Source organism: Podarcis cretensis, assembly GCF_951804945.1.
Source record: "Podarcis cretensis genome assembly, chromosome: 6".
In the NCBI taxonomy this organism is placed as follows: Eukaryota; Metazoa; Chordata; class Lepidosauria; order Squamata; family Lacertidae; genus Podarcis; species Podarcis cretensis.
This window is the reverse complement of record NC_137175.1, coordinates 31,623,264-31,635,687: the sequence shown is the minus strand read 5'-3', so window position 1 is coordinate 31,635,687 and position 12,424 is coordinate 31,623,264. Positions and strand designations below refer to the sequence as shown.

At 43.7% G+C, this 12,424-nt stretch overlaps 1 long non-coding RNA gene across 1 annotated transcript; it reads right to left on the bottom strand.

The window, feature by feature from the left end:
• Positions 1–1,277: 1,277 nt before the first annotated feature.
• LOC307218148 lies at positions 1,278–7,636 on the bottom strand. The gene is made up of 2 exons (XR_013839824.1): positions 3,158–7,636; positions 1,278–3,103 (listed from the first exon to the last, which is right to left on the bottom strand). It is a non-coding gene; the product is annotated as an uncharacterized lncRNA (long non-coding RNA).
• Positions 7,637–12,424: the final 4,788 nt, after the last annotated feature.

Sequence of the window (12,424 nt, the reverse complement as noted above, 5' to 3'; positions counted from 1 at the left end):
GAGATGGTTTTTAGCATTTTCATTGGGAACTCCTTTTTTTAAAAAGAATCTTCTACTTTTTGGATTGTGATTCCCACCCCCACCCCCCATTTTGACAAAAATGCCTTTTAATTATTTGCATATTCTTAAAAGTTTGTCTTACTCTGTAAATAACTGTGCTGGATATTTCTTGAGTATTGGAGTTTATGGATCCTGAGACACTTTGTCATTAGCAAGTAGCAGCTCTTGCTCCCAGGCAAGAGAAAACTTGCAGCGGCCCCTTTGCCAATAATGCTCCAATCAGCAACATGTCTCCATGCCCACAGCAGTTGGGCTTTACCTTGGCAAGGTTGGTGTGGAAGGCTTGTGACTGAGCACATCCTGAGATGTGGACAGAGGGTGGAATCTGATCCACAGCTTTGAAGGAATCTCAGCAGAAACTGGGCCACCCTGATCAACATCCCTAGGGGGACTGGCTGTTGTAAAAATTGCGCTATCCAATTTTTACAGGAGCTAATTCAACTACTAAGTTTCCTATGCTCACAACTGGTTAAGTTGGTCCCGTCCTATTTTCTAGTTCCCCCCTGTCTCCAAGAAAATCTGTGCATAGCTGAGGGTCTTGGCCTTACTCCATTCCCATGCATCCCATGTGTGCTCTCAGCCTATGCAAAACCCTGCAGCACTTAATGTACAGGATTATTAGTTATTGCCAGTTCAATTCATGCTGAAATCTCTGTCCATCACCCCTTGTTCTGATGCTTCCTGCAGGGATCCTAGCTCTGTGCATGCACAATTACTTTGAACTGAGTTGTGTACAACAGAGCACTTGTGTATGGTCTGAAGGCAGCTGAGGCCACAATCTTGCTGAAACTAAGCAGGTCTGGATGTGGTCAGTGCATGGATGGGTGACACCATCTCCAATCCCCCATGTATGTATGCCACCTTGGGAGGGGTGTCTGATGATAGTGAAAGGTGGCATATAGATGCAAGAAAGAAATAATTCTTATAGAAAGGATCCTCAGGAGGCTGCAATTCTGAGTGTCAAATAAATAGGATAGATACTTAACCCTTTCCATTTCAGCTGTCTTCCTGCTCAGAACTGCCTCCTTGCTTTTCCTCATGAGCAGTTCCAGATGTATATATACAAGGATAAATGAGTATCTGGAGCACCATAAGGATGAAGCAACTTGGGGCATTTTGAGCAGAGCAGCAAAATCCACAGTGAAAGGTTTGAGTTCCTTCTCCCGCAACTCTGCAAAAAATTGCAACTGTCTGAAGGTGTTTTTTTTGGGGGGGGGGGCACTTTACATATAATTTTTCATTTGCCCATGACACTGGCTTTTGTCAGTAGGGGAGGAGGGGGTCAGGGGTCTGTCTGAAAAAGCTCTGCTTGACATTTTCTCTTGCTTCTGCTAGAAAGCTGGTTTGCAACCATTTCTTCCCAAACTGGGGCAGTCTTCCCACAGATACCTGCCAACTCTTTTTATCTGTTCTGTCACCTCTTTTGCTCACTCTGCAACCCCCCCCCAGCCCAACTCACAGGTGAAAACAAAACTTCTCCACCCTACACACAATTATTATATTGAATTCTCGGTCCCAGTGTGTGCTGATGGCCACTGTTTAGCTTCAAAAGGCAATTAAATGAATTTGTGAATGGGGATCTTTATATCAGTGACCGTTCGCCATAATGGAACGCCCATGTGTAGATGCACTGTGTCACTGAATACCAGTTGCTGAAAGGAAATGGGAGGGGAGAGCTGTTGCCTTCACCCCCTGCTTATGGGCATCCCATAATTACCTGGCTAGCCCCTGTGGGAAACAGCACTGGTTTAGAAACTGTGGGAAACAGCACTGGTTTGTCTGATCCAGCTGGTCTCTTGTGAGTAAAAGGAAAAATAAATGGCACCTTAGAAAGAGCGGAGTGTTGAAGGCTTCTTAAGTCATCACCACTACAACTCTTTACACATAAGCAGCTTCCCATATGAGACTGAGGCTATAAATTAATTGTGTGAGGACTTTGCCGCTTCAACAGTCTGGGGCCGAGTACACACAATAAATTTCCCAAGTCTGAAAGGGCCATAGATGCCTGTATTATGCACACTTATCTGCCCCCTTTCCCATCCTGCCATAGTAAAATGGGTTCGCCAGATTTTTGAAGCACAACAAAACCAATTCGAACAGAGATCACAGGAAATGGCTACTACTAAACCATAGTTCAGCACTGTGCCCATAAACAGCAGTGAGTCTCAGGCTCAAGGGCTCCTGCTTCCTCTCCCGTGGAGGAGACAGAAAACTTTCACTTTCATTTTTAGCTAACCAACATTACTCATTATGTCTGAACTGAGAACTGTGGTTTGTGTTAACTGTGATGTAGGGAAACAAGCTAGGATAGGTAACTGTGGTTTGAAGACAGCTTATTTCCCTAAATCATAATTAACGTGAGGCACGATTTGTCCAGGTTTGGACAGAACAACCACTGTTTGTTGACAATGAAAAGGAAAGCTTTCAGTCTCCTTAGGCAACTGCAGCCGGGGAGGAGCTCACTGCTACTCATGTACGTAGCACTGAACGGTGCGATAATAAGACCAGTGTGTGTACTGAAGGGCACAATAATCACATACAAAACTAGAAGAAGAACTTTTCCATATTACAATACTATTAATCAGTCGGGTGGGTGTGCATCTAGGTGACCTACTGACATTGGGTGGGTTTTTTCTCCTCTGGAATTTCATCATGGCACTACTGTTGAACGCTGGTCCTAAATATAGCTAACCACAAGCAGACCATACCCTAAGCTTTGTGCCTCCTGCTGGTAGAACATGGAGCACTTGCAGCTGTCTGGTTTTTATAGGGAAATCCTCCCCTCTTGCCTAATAAAAGGGAGTCAAGTGACAACAGGTGCTCACACTTTATCATGTTGCCACCTTGGAGCTTAGAAGTGGTCAGGCTATGGCCAAACTCCTGTTACAACCATCCCCATTCCCATTCCCTAAAAAGAATAAAGGCAAGGGGGTTTGTCGTGTAAGGCAAGAATTCCTAGAGCCTCAAGTGGAAACAAGAGTCTATCCTAGCTTTCAGACTAAACTTTTAAGGAGAGGCATTTCTCCTCTTAACTTTTCTCCTCCTCTTAACATTTCTCCTCTTAACATTTCTCCTCTGTTAACTTTCCTATTCATACCCAGTTTAAACACGTTTCTGGCATGTTTTCAAGACAAACTGATACACACAACGCTGCATACTGCTAGTGCCATGATATGACTGCTTTTGCTGCCCCTTTCAGGTGTATGCCAGGGATCCATGGCCCACGTTTACATCTTACCTATGCTAAATGCCTAAGTGACTGGTGTCCCTGTTTAAACAGTGATGTCTGTCTAGTGGAATGCCATGTGGGTAAACCCTTGTGTCGTCGTTTTTAATGGGCTGTCACCATGTTTCAAACAGGTCCCATTCCCTTGGATTTTGCAATATCCCTTCACAGATTTTCAAACACATTTTCCCCCTTTTGTCTTCATTGCATTACCAAGCACTGAGTCTTATTCTCATTTGTTCTGCTGGCCTTTTCTTGCAATGTTTTGCTTTAATTGTACCCACTCTGCTTTGGCAGGTGCCTCTTCCTTTGTTTTCACTTCCTTGTTTGCAGTGAGACTTTCCTTTCATCCTTGATGTTGCGTCTCTTCTTTCATTTGACCATTTAATCTTTATTTGCCTTCCTCTCACTCAGCCTTTGCCAACCTGGTGCCCTCTAGATGTTTTCAACTCCCATCTTCCCCCTAGCCAGCATGGCTGGGGCTGGAGGAAGTTGTAGTCCAAAACATCTGGAAGGCACCAGGTTGGCAAAGGTTGCTGTAGCCCTCTTCCACTTCCCTAAAGTTTTATGTTCCTTGGCATGACGTCCCATTGGCACTCCTCATCTCCACCATAAGCACCACTGTGCTGTCTCAGGGCTGATTCAAATCACTAAATTTCACCACACGATCATGTACATGTAAACCGACTCTCTGATTGTGGCTGCATTTTTAGCACACAACTGCAGGGGGGAATTCAGCAGTGTGAACAGAGCTCTGTAGTCCCCAGCAATGTATATGTCTAATTTTTATTTCACGTACACATTTCAATGTTCCAATTTTATTATTTTAATCCTCGTATGTTATGTATCACATTCTTCCCTCTGTATCTTCCTGAATTGGTCCTGGATCCACCCCCTCTTCTTTTTCTTCCTGATAATCACCACTTGCTCCTTTGTCTTACCATTCATCTTTCTTTTTCTGTTGCTGCTTCTCTTTTCTTCAGCCCTTTGTTCCTCTTTGCAACTTTTTATTTAGCATTTTCCTTCCACCTCATATGCCTTCCATCCATTATTGCTTGACCACCAATCATGGTCCTTGGCTTTAAAATCATTGTTCCCTAGAAGGCTGAATTGAATCATTCCTAATTGGTTTGTGTTTCTTTCAAGTATACACCTGTAAATCTGCTCCATCCATTTTCCACATGAAACATGGTGGATCCCCAACCCTTCCAAAAATCTGCACCAATTCTATCTGTCTGTCTGTCATCTATCTATCTATCTATCTTTCTTTCTTTCTTTCTTTCTTTCTTTCTTTCTTTCTTTCTTTCTTTCTTTCTTTCTTTCTTTTATGAAGTAGTCCAAGGGCTGATTTTTGCTCATTTTTCTTCTTTTTAAACAGGTCGTAGCCACCCGGAGCAACTCAAGCCATACACATTTAAAACTGAGCTACAAGTGTCCCTGGGAGCAATGATACATAATAAGAAGTTATCCCTCCCAGGGAGATGGTATGAGGGAAAACATGGCTACTGCCATAGGGGTAGCCATTTTATATTTTGCACAATGGGTCCATGAGTGCTGTTGTGCTTTTTCCTCCTTAACAGTCTCCCTGGAAAGGATGGCACATCATCACATCCCCGTTCTCCCAGGGACATTTGCTGCTCCATTTTCAACATGTACAGCCAGAGCCATGCTTTCTAGCTACTTCAAGTGCCCGTTACCAGTTAAAAATAATGTGCAAAGCCAGGCAGAAGAGCACCTTGTGGAATTTGGTAAAGGTGTAGAATCCAAAGCAGACCACATTCCAATCTGCATATTGGTGCAGATAAGCTGAGTTGTCTTTTGATTTCAGAACCACCAAATTCTTCAAGCATCAAAACTCCCAGTTGTATTCCAGAGTCTGACAACTACTTAATCTTCTGCTCTCCTTGTTTTTGTCCTTTTCAGATCCTACTGAGCCACCATAATTGCTCATCGGGAAATGTATTTTGGCTTGTTGACATTTTCACCTTTGATGCTTGCTTGCTTACTCCACATTTTCAGAGAGCATGTTGTGCTTCCTCATCTCCTTCAACAATTCCATTACTCCCTCCTTGCACTTGATCATTTCTTCTTATTGTTTTGACTTCAACTTCTGCATTGCATACAGTGCGTGGCTTTTATGCCTCTTTCTTTCACAGCGTTCGCCAGTCATTCACTTTGTGCTTCCCTGTCTCCTTGTTCTCATCCCAATTTCCCTCTGCCCATCACATGCTTTCATGCTCCTCAATTTAATTTCAGTCCAGAGGCCCTGGCAGTCCTGAATTGTCTCTCCCCCTTGCCCTTCTCTTCCATCTGCTCCCTCCCTGAGTACATTCCCAACCCTTCCTCAAATGCCTTTCTTTTTTGTCTTTCTTGTTGTTCATTTCATTTATCAGTCACTTTCCACAAAGCATCTCAACTCCCCTTGAGTCATTTATCTTTCTCACATTCTTGTGGTTCCTCCCATCTTTCCTCTCTTTATCCTTCCAAATACCCCACCCCCCAGGCCCTTTACTGCTTTCAACACTTCTATCCTGCTTTTTTCTCTGGGCATCTTCCATGCACACAACTTCTATACTTCTTCAGTCATGTATCTCCGTTTCCCTTCTGTGCTTTTCCACTGTCCTTCTGCTTTAACCCTGGCTTCCCCAGTCCCACATTGCTCCCTGATGTTTTTTCAACTTACACTAGTACCCTTGTTCATATTCAGATGCTCTTGTATCTCTTCTTTCTGCATTTCTTATTTGGACCACCATCTCTTTACTGCTCTGTGATGCTGGTAATTGTGCTCCTTCAGTTTCATTGGTAGTGAACACACACAAACACACACTTATCATTCCCTTTTGTCCATGTGTGCACCCCTCCACTTTCCTCTTCTTATTTCAGATCTTACACATTTCTGTTATTCCAGGGATACGGTTTCTCTCTAAAATTAGCCTGTAGTGGTACTATTCCATATTTCCCATCACTCCTTTGACAGCTTTGACTAGCAGGCAAATCCCTCCCCTCCAAGTTCTTAATTTCTCTTCTTTTCCTGATTTCCTGGCTTCAGCTCAAAAGAAGCTCTGATCAAAATAGCACGCCACTTTCATTACACTGCAGGGTAGATTTAACAGTCATCCATATCAGGCACTCCTTGTGCTGTGCAATAGGGGAGGCATTTATTGCACACTCCCACTGCATAAAGGGTTGTCTTGTTATGCATTGCACCACTCTGTAAATTATCCTTTGTCCATATTCCGGTGTAGGAGGCAGCCATTTCTTCCTGGAAAGCCACATTCCAAAAATATGTCTTCAGTGCTAACACAAAATAACTGATATTTTACATTTTGTACTAGGGGCGCATGTCCAAGGAGAAAAAACATGCCCCATCAAGTATGAAGGGCGTACACATGCAAAGTTTGGTATGTGTCTCTTAACAAAAATCACACGTGTCTTCAGTTCTTTCCAGCTCCTGTTACAGAGTTGTTTTCTTTAAAAAGAAGACATCTAATCTAACATTCTGGAAACAACTGGGTTGTTTGTTGTGTTAAGGGTAGGATGCAGCTCATGCTTATGTATGATTCCCAGCTAAGATCTGCTGGATCAGACCAAAGGCCTAACATTCTGCCTGTGGGAAGTCTGCAAGCAGGACATGGGCACAATAACTCTCCCCTACTCGTGTTCCCAGGCACTGGTATTCTGAAGCACCCTTCCTACAGTACTAGTAGCTGTACATCTGTTTGATCCCCTTTTAAAGCTGTACCAGAGCTCCCTCTGCCTGGTTGATAGCACCATGAGCACAAATACTCACAAATTCACAATAAGAAGGGCCCCCAAATTAGTGGCCATCATTACATTTTGTGGTAGTGAGTTCCATCGTTTGCACGGTGTGTAGATGCCACCTCCAAAATTCTAGCTCTTCAGTTTGGAAGAGAAACCATTTCCACTATTGCTGTGATCCATGCTGCTATAGTCCAGAGATTCAAATTGGCCTTCCTGGTAGTTGCACCTTCTCCTTGTTATATTCTGACCTAGTTTTGTGTGAACATGGCAACCATGTGCCCAGTCAACTAATGCCTTCGCTTGCCAAGAGGATTGTAAATATTCACTTTGGATTGGGGCATGTCTTGACCATTGTTTTTGGCAAAGGGTTTCTGTGGGAGGCTGTTTCTCCAGTCTTTAGGTTGAAAAGGTTCTGTCTGGTCAATTTCTTCAATGTCCACAAGCTGGATTTTTTTAAAAACAAACAAACAAAAGAACTCCAAGTTCTCAAACACTTGTAAATGGTCTCGGGGCGTTTTACACTGAATTGTTGTAGAAAATGAGAGTCTAAAATCTGTTGAAAGAGCCATTAAAAAAAAACTCTATTAAAAAAAAGCCTGTCTCCATTTTGTCATTTTACTTCAGTAGTCATTATGTTGTTGCTTTCAACCTCAAGTCTGACATCTGGTGTCATTGTGGTACCTTTAGGATTCTATCACTCATACATGAAAGAAAGAGGTAGAATACCCAGGAAATATCACTGCTGTAGTAACACATACATTATTTTTTAGAGACATCCTCTGTGATTCAGAAGGACTCACTTAGCTCTCTTCACCAGTGTTGTTCTACGGCGAACAAAGCTATAGAGAAAATGTCAACATATAGGTAGGCACAGTACAGAGCCAAATTCACTAAACCAACAAACAGGCAAATTTACCTGCAGCGAAGCTGTTTTTAAATTATATATCAATGTTTTACTAGCACTTTAAGCATTTGGAACCACAATCTATGCTTTTCTAAAAAGAAGTATGTGCTAAGAAATGTTGCAACAAATCTCACCATTTCTGGTTTACAAAATGTGCGCATGGAGTAGTAGGAGAAAAGTATTTATTGCTTTAGCACTGCTCTCAGTCTACTAGGAAATAATGAGCTACTGCTGTGGCTGGGAGCAACTACATATAACAATCTTGCATCCTACCTCCCAGTTCTTTAAAAATGGTTGGAGTCTGATCCTCTCCTTCCTCCTTGGTCTGAACAAAGACATTGGATTCTTATCTCATTATACATGACAAAGCCATTTTTCACCTTCACACCCCTTGCTTTTTCCTGCAAGACCTATTGCAGTCGTTAAGAGTCGTCAACAGGCTCATCACAGCTATCTGCCAATCACCCAATCCCACCACCCTTCTGAGTAATACCCCTCCCCACCTTCTCACTATATAGAAGGGTCTGGTGACTTCTGTTTCAGTGTATCTGAGGAAGTGTGCATGCACACGAAAGCTCATACCAAGAACTAACTTAGTTGGTCTTTAAGGTGCTACTGGAAGGAATTTTTTTTATTTTGTTTTGACTATGGCAGACCAACACGGCTACCTATCTGTAACTGCTGCATATAGTCACTTTGCTCCTGGCTCTCTGCATCTGTTGCAAGATGGGTGCAAATAATGGACTCAGCTGCTCTTTGTTTGCCAGCAAAAAGAACAGGGTGGTGGCCAGACTGCTCTTGCTGGGCAAGGAGCTCCACAGTGTGGATGCAAACATGGAAAAGGCTCTGCTTCCAGCATTCAGCGGTGCAACCTCGAAAGCTGGAATCCAAAGTGGAGTCTCCTCAGTGGACCTCAGTGAATGGTAAGGAATATGTGAAAGATGGCTCTTTAAGGCGAAATATGGAGAAACATGGTATCCTAGGGCAACCGCTTGCCTATCAAAAAGATGGCACTGATTTGAATGAGTTCATTCATAAGTTAGATGTAAATTCGGAAATAATTACTATAATTTAAGTAGAGATACAATGCCTCTCCGTGGGTAGCACTCAAGTCTGCCATCCTGCTGCTAATGCTGATGGGCAACTTTAAGACTCCTCCCGCTTTCCCTTCCTGTGTTTCTTGTAAATCTAATGTGGACTGGACACCCCTTCAGATAGAGGACTGTCCTCTGTAAAGTTGCGTAAGTGGCCACTCTGTTCCTTGCAGCCTGTTCAGCTTAAAAGGTGAGCCAAAGAAATTGGCACCAGCTGCAGCTTATGGGCCAAGGGCTGCCCCACACAGAGGGGCTTTCAATAATCCAAGCAGGATTGTTTTGCCATTGGACTACTTATTATATCCCAGCTCTCTGGGCAAAATTTGTATAGGTCCTTAATCTCAGCATTGTGCTGGGAGGCAGAGTGGCCAAACACTAGATAGTTTATTTTAATTGGAACAATTTAGAAACTGGATCCGGGGAAGGAATTTCCACAAGTGCCCTGGGCTGTTGCTTCCAATATAGATGATTAGTACAAGTAAAGTATATTCACCCCCAACCCAGAGGAAGATGCACATACTTCTATCTAATCTAAATCACTAATGCAGCAGTTGCAAAATGGAACAGTTTGACTATAGATGAGGATTACTCCACAGGAAGAACTATGAATGGGTAGAATTGTTTATTTTTAATGAACAAAAGCTCTTCAGAGTAGCAAGACAATGGCTAAAATGTTGAACATGCTGAGAAGTGTTCAAACAAACCTACGAAGGGAACATCCAGGTAAGAAAGTTCCTGTTTAATGGGAGTTTTTCACATGACAATAAAAAACGATGCAAGTTCTACAGATCTTACATGAAAATTCCTTTTTAAAAAGCAGCAGCAAGCCCTGGTATGCATGATACACTTAAAGTGCATGACTTTCTGCAAAAAATTGGGACAACTGTAGTTTACTCCTCACAGCTACAGTTCCCAGGAGTCTTTGGGGGAAAGTAAGAGGATTTAAATGTGCTTTAAATGTATGGTGTGTGTCATCTTAAATCCCCATACAGCACTGAAGATCCAGAAAAGCAAATTCAGTCCACCCAAAAGGGTTGTCACTTGCCTCCCAGCCTGGTATAGCCGGTGAATGAAGCTCTGTGGTGAGAGCATCCCTTTGGGAGGAATACCTAGATAAACAATAGAAGGGAGTAGCTCCTGCCCTCTGACCTGCAGTATATTGTAAGGGTTTGTGGTGGGTAATTTGGCAGTGGGAGTGGGAGAGTATTTCCACCAGGGGAAATGCAGGGGAAGCCCCGTATGGGCAAGAGCCACACATGAAGCCGCTGGGAGGGAGGCTGTAGGGGCTTCGGCATCCCCACACAACTGGGCCAGGCGCCGCAGATTATTGTTAAGATTATTGTTAGGGAAGCAGCAACACCTCCCTATCAATTCATTCAGGCGGCTGCATTAGCAGTGGGTGGGCGCAATTCTAAAAGCCACAACTCTACAGGGATTTTCAGCTCTTCCCCCCCCCCATCCCCTTCCATTTCTCCTTTGCTCCTGTTTCCATAGAAACAGAGGTGATTGTTTTGGATTCAGCTGCAATGAAAACAAATGTGGGGAACCTGACAGAGCTGAAAAGGCGATGGCGAGCAGGCAGCGGAGGAGAAAACAATCCAAAAGAGAGGCGCAGGGTAGGCCAGCCTGAGGAAATGGAGCTGGAACTGGAATGGACAACGGGAAGAAGAGTGAAGGGGTGCAGAATAATGAGGGGGCCTCTATACCTAACAGCTGCCTTGTTTGACCTGCTATATTTTGACAGGGGTTAGGTTAGGGTGGTTTTAGCACAGCATGGTACAGGAGAGCAAGAGTACAGGCCTGGGACATGCAGCTGGTGGAGGACCATCACTGCCCCACTAACCTCAGCCTCCCCTCCGCTACCTCCCACTGGCCTGCTGCCCTACTGGCAACCAGTTCAGGGGGTGGCACTGCCTGTCAGCTTCCTCCTCTCCAGACTCAGTGTTGCCCCAGTGTAACTCAGCAGGAAGTATGAGAGGGACAAAACTAAAATTAGTTTACAGTGGTACCTCAGGCTACATATGCTTCAGGTTACATACGCTTCAGGTTACAGACTCCGCTAACCCAGAAATAGTACCCTGGGTTAAGAACTTTGCTTCAGGATGAGAACAGAAATCGTGCTCCGGCGGCACGGCGGCAGCGGGAGGCCCCATTAGCTAAAGTGGTGCTTCAGGTTAAGAACAGTTTCTGGTTAAGAACGGACCTCCGGAATGAATTAAGTTCTTAACCAGAGGTACCACTGTCATTGGCTCTGGCACCACCTCCTCGCCTTCTACCCTTCCAGTCTCCACCAGCACTAGTCACCACTGTGTACAATTCTTTCTTCCTTCCTTCCTTCCTTCCTTCCTTCCTTCCTTCCTTCCTTCCTTCCTTTCTCTTTCTCTCTCTCTCTTTCTTTCTTTCTTTCTTTCTTTCTCTCCACACCCCAACTCTTTTTCTTTTTCTTTCCCTGCAATCTGACAGCTGTTCCTGACTCAGTTTATGGCAAATGGGACTCTTCTGGCTTGATCAGCAAGAGATAATAATAATAATAATAATAATAATAATAATAATAATAATAATAATGATGATGATGTATGTTGTTTTGTGCACCAGCCCAAGCCATCTTAGTGGGGGCTAAGAAATGGCATGCAGATTTTTAGTTCTCTTTGTGAATGGGTCAGGAGACACATTTGCCATAAACGGGGAGTGCAAAGTTTGTGTCAGCAGATCTGTTCCTTGGCCCAAGCCAGTAATCACAGATAGTCCATTCCATGACTTATACTAGACTAGAGAGGACAGAGGAATATTCTAGAATGAAGATATGGAAGTCTGGTTGTCGCTCTGTGTGTGTGTGTGTGTGTGCGTGTGTGTGTGTGTGTTATTTAAAGCATTTATTAATGCTTTTCAGGAGAAAAGGCTCACAAGAGTGGCTTATGTAAGAGCAAGGAAAATGAAATCCATGCCTGAAAGCTAACCATCTAAAAGCCACAACACAAAAGGAAAAGGGGGTTAAGAGGGAGAGGAAAACTCGGGTCATGTCCTACAGCCATCTGTGTCAGAGTGCACAGGAACCAAGAGTTATTCTTCCTATTAGATTGCTAACTGGGACCAGACAAATGGAACACATCTCAGAAGCCTTGGAATAGCTTCACTCACTTCCAGTCTGTTGCCTGGCCAAGTTATTGATTATAACCTTCAAAGTCCTAACAGTTTTTATATCAAGGACCATCATTTCCTACGCAAACCTGCCAAGATCCACATTACAGGACCCTGAGTGGATCCTTGTAGTTGCAGGGAATTATCTGGGACAGGACCTTTTCTATTGTAAATTCCCACCTTTGGAACTCATTCCTCAGGAAAGCTCACTCATCTTTGCCTCTGTTACTTTTTCAGTGC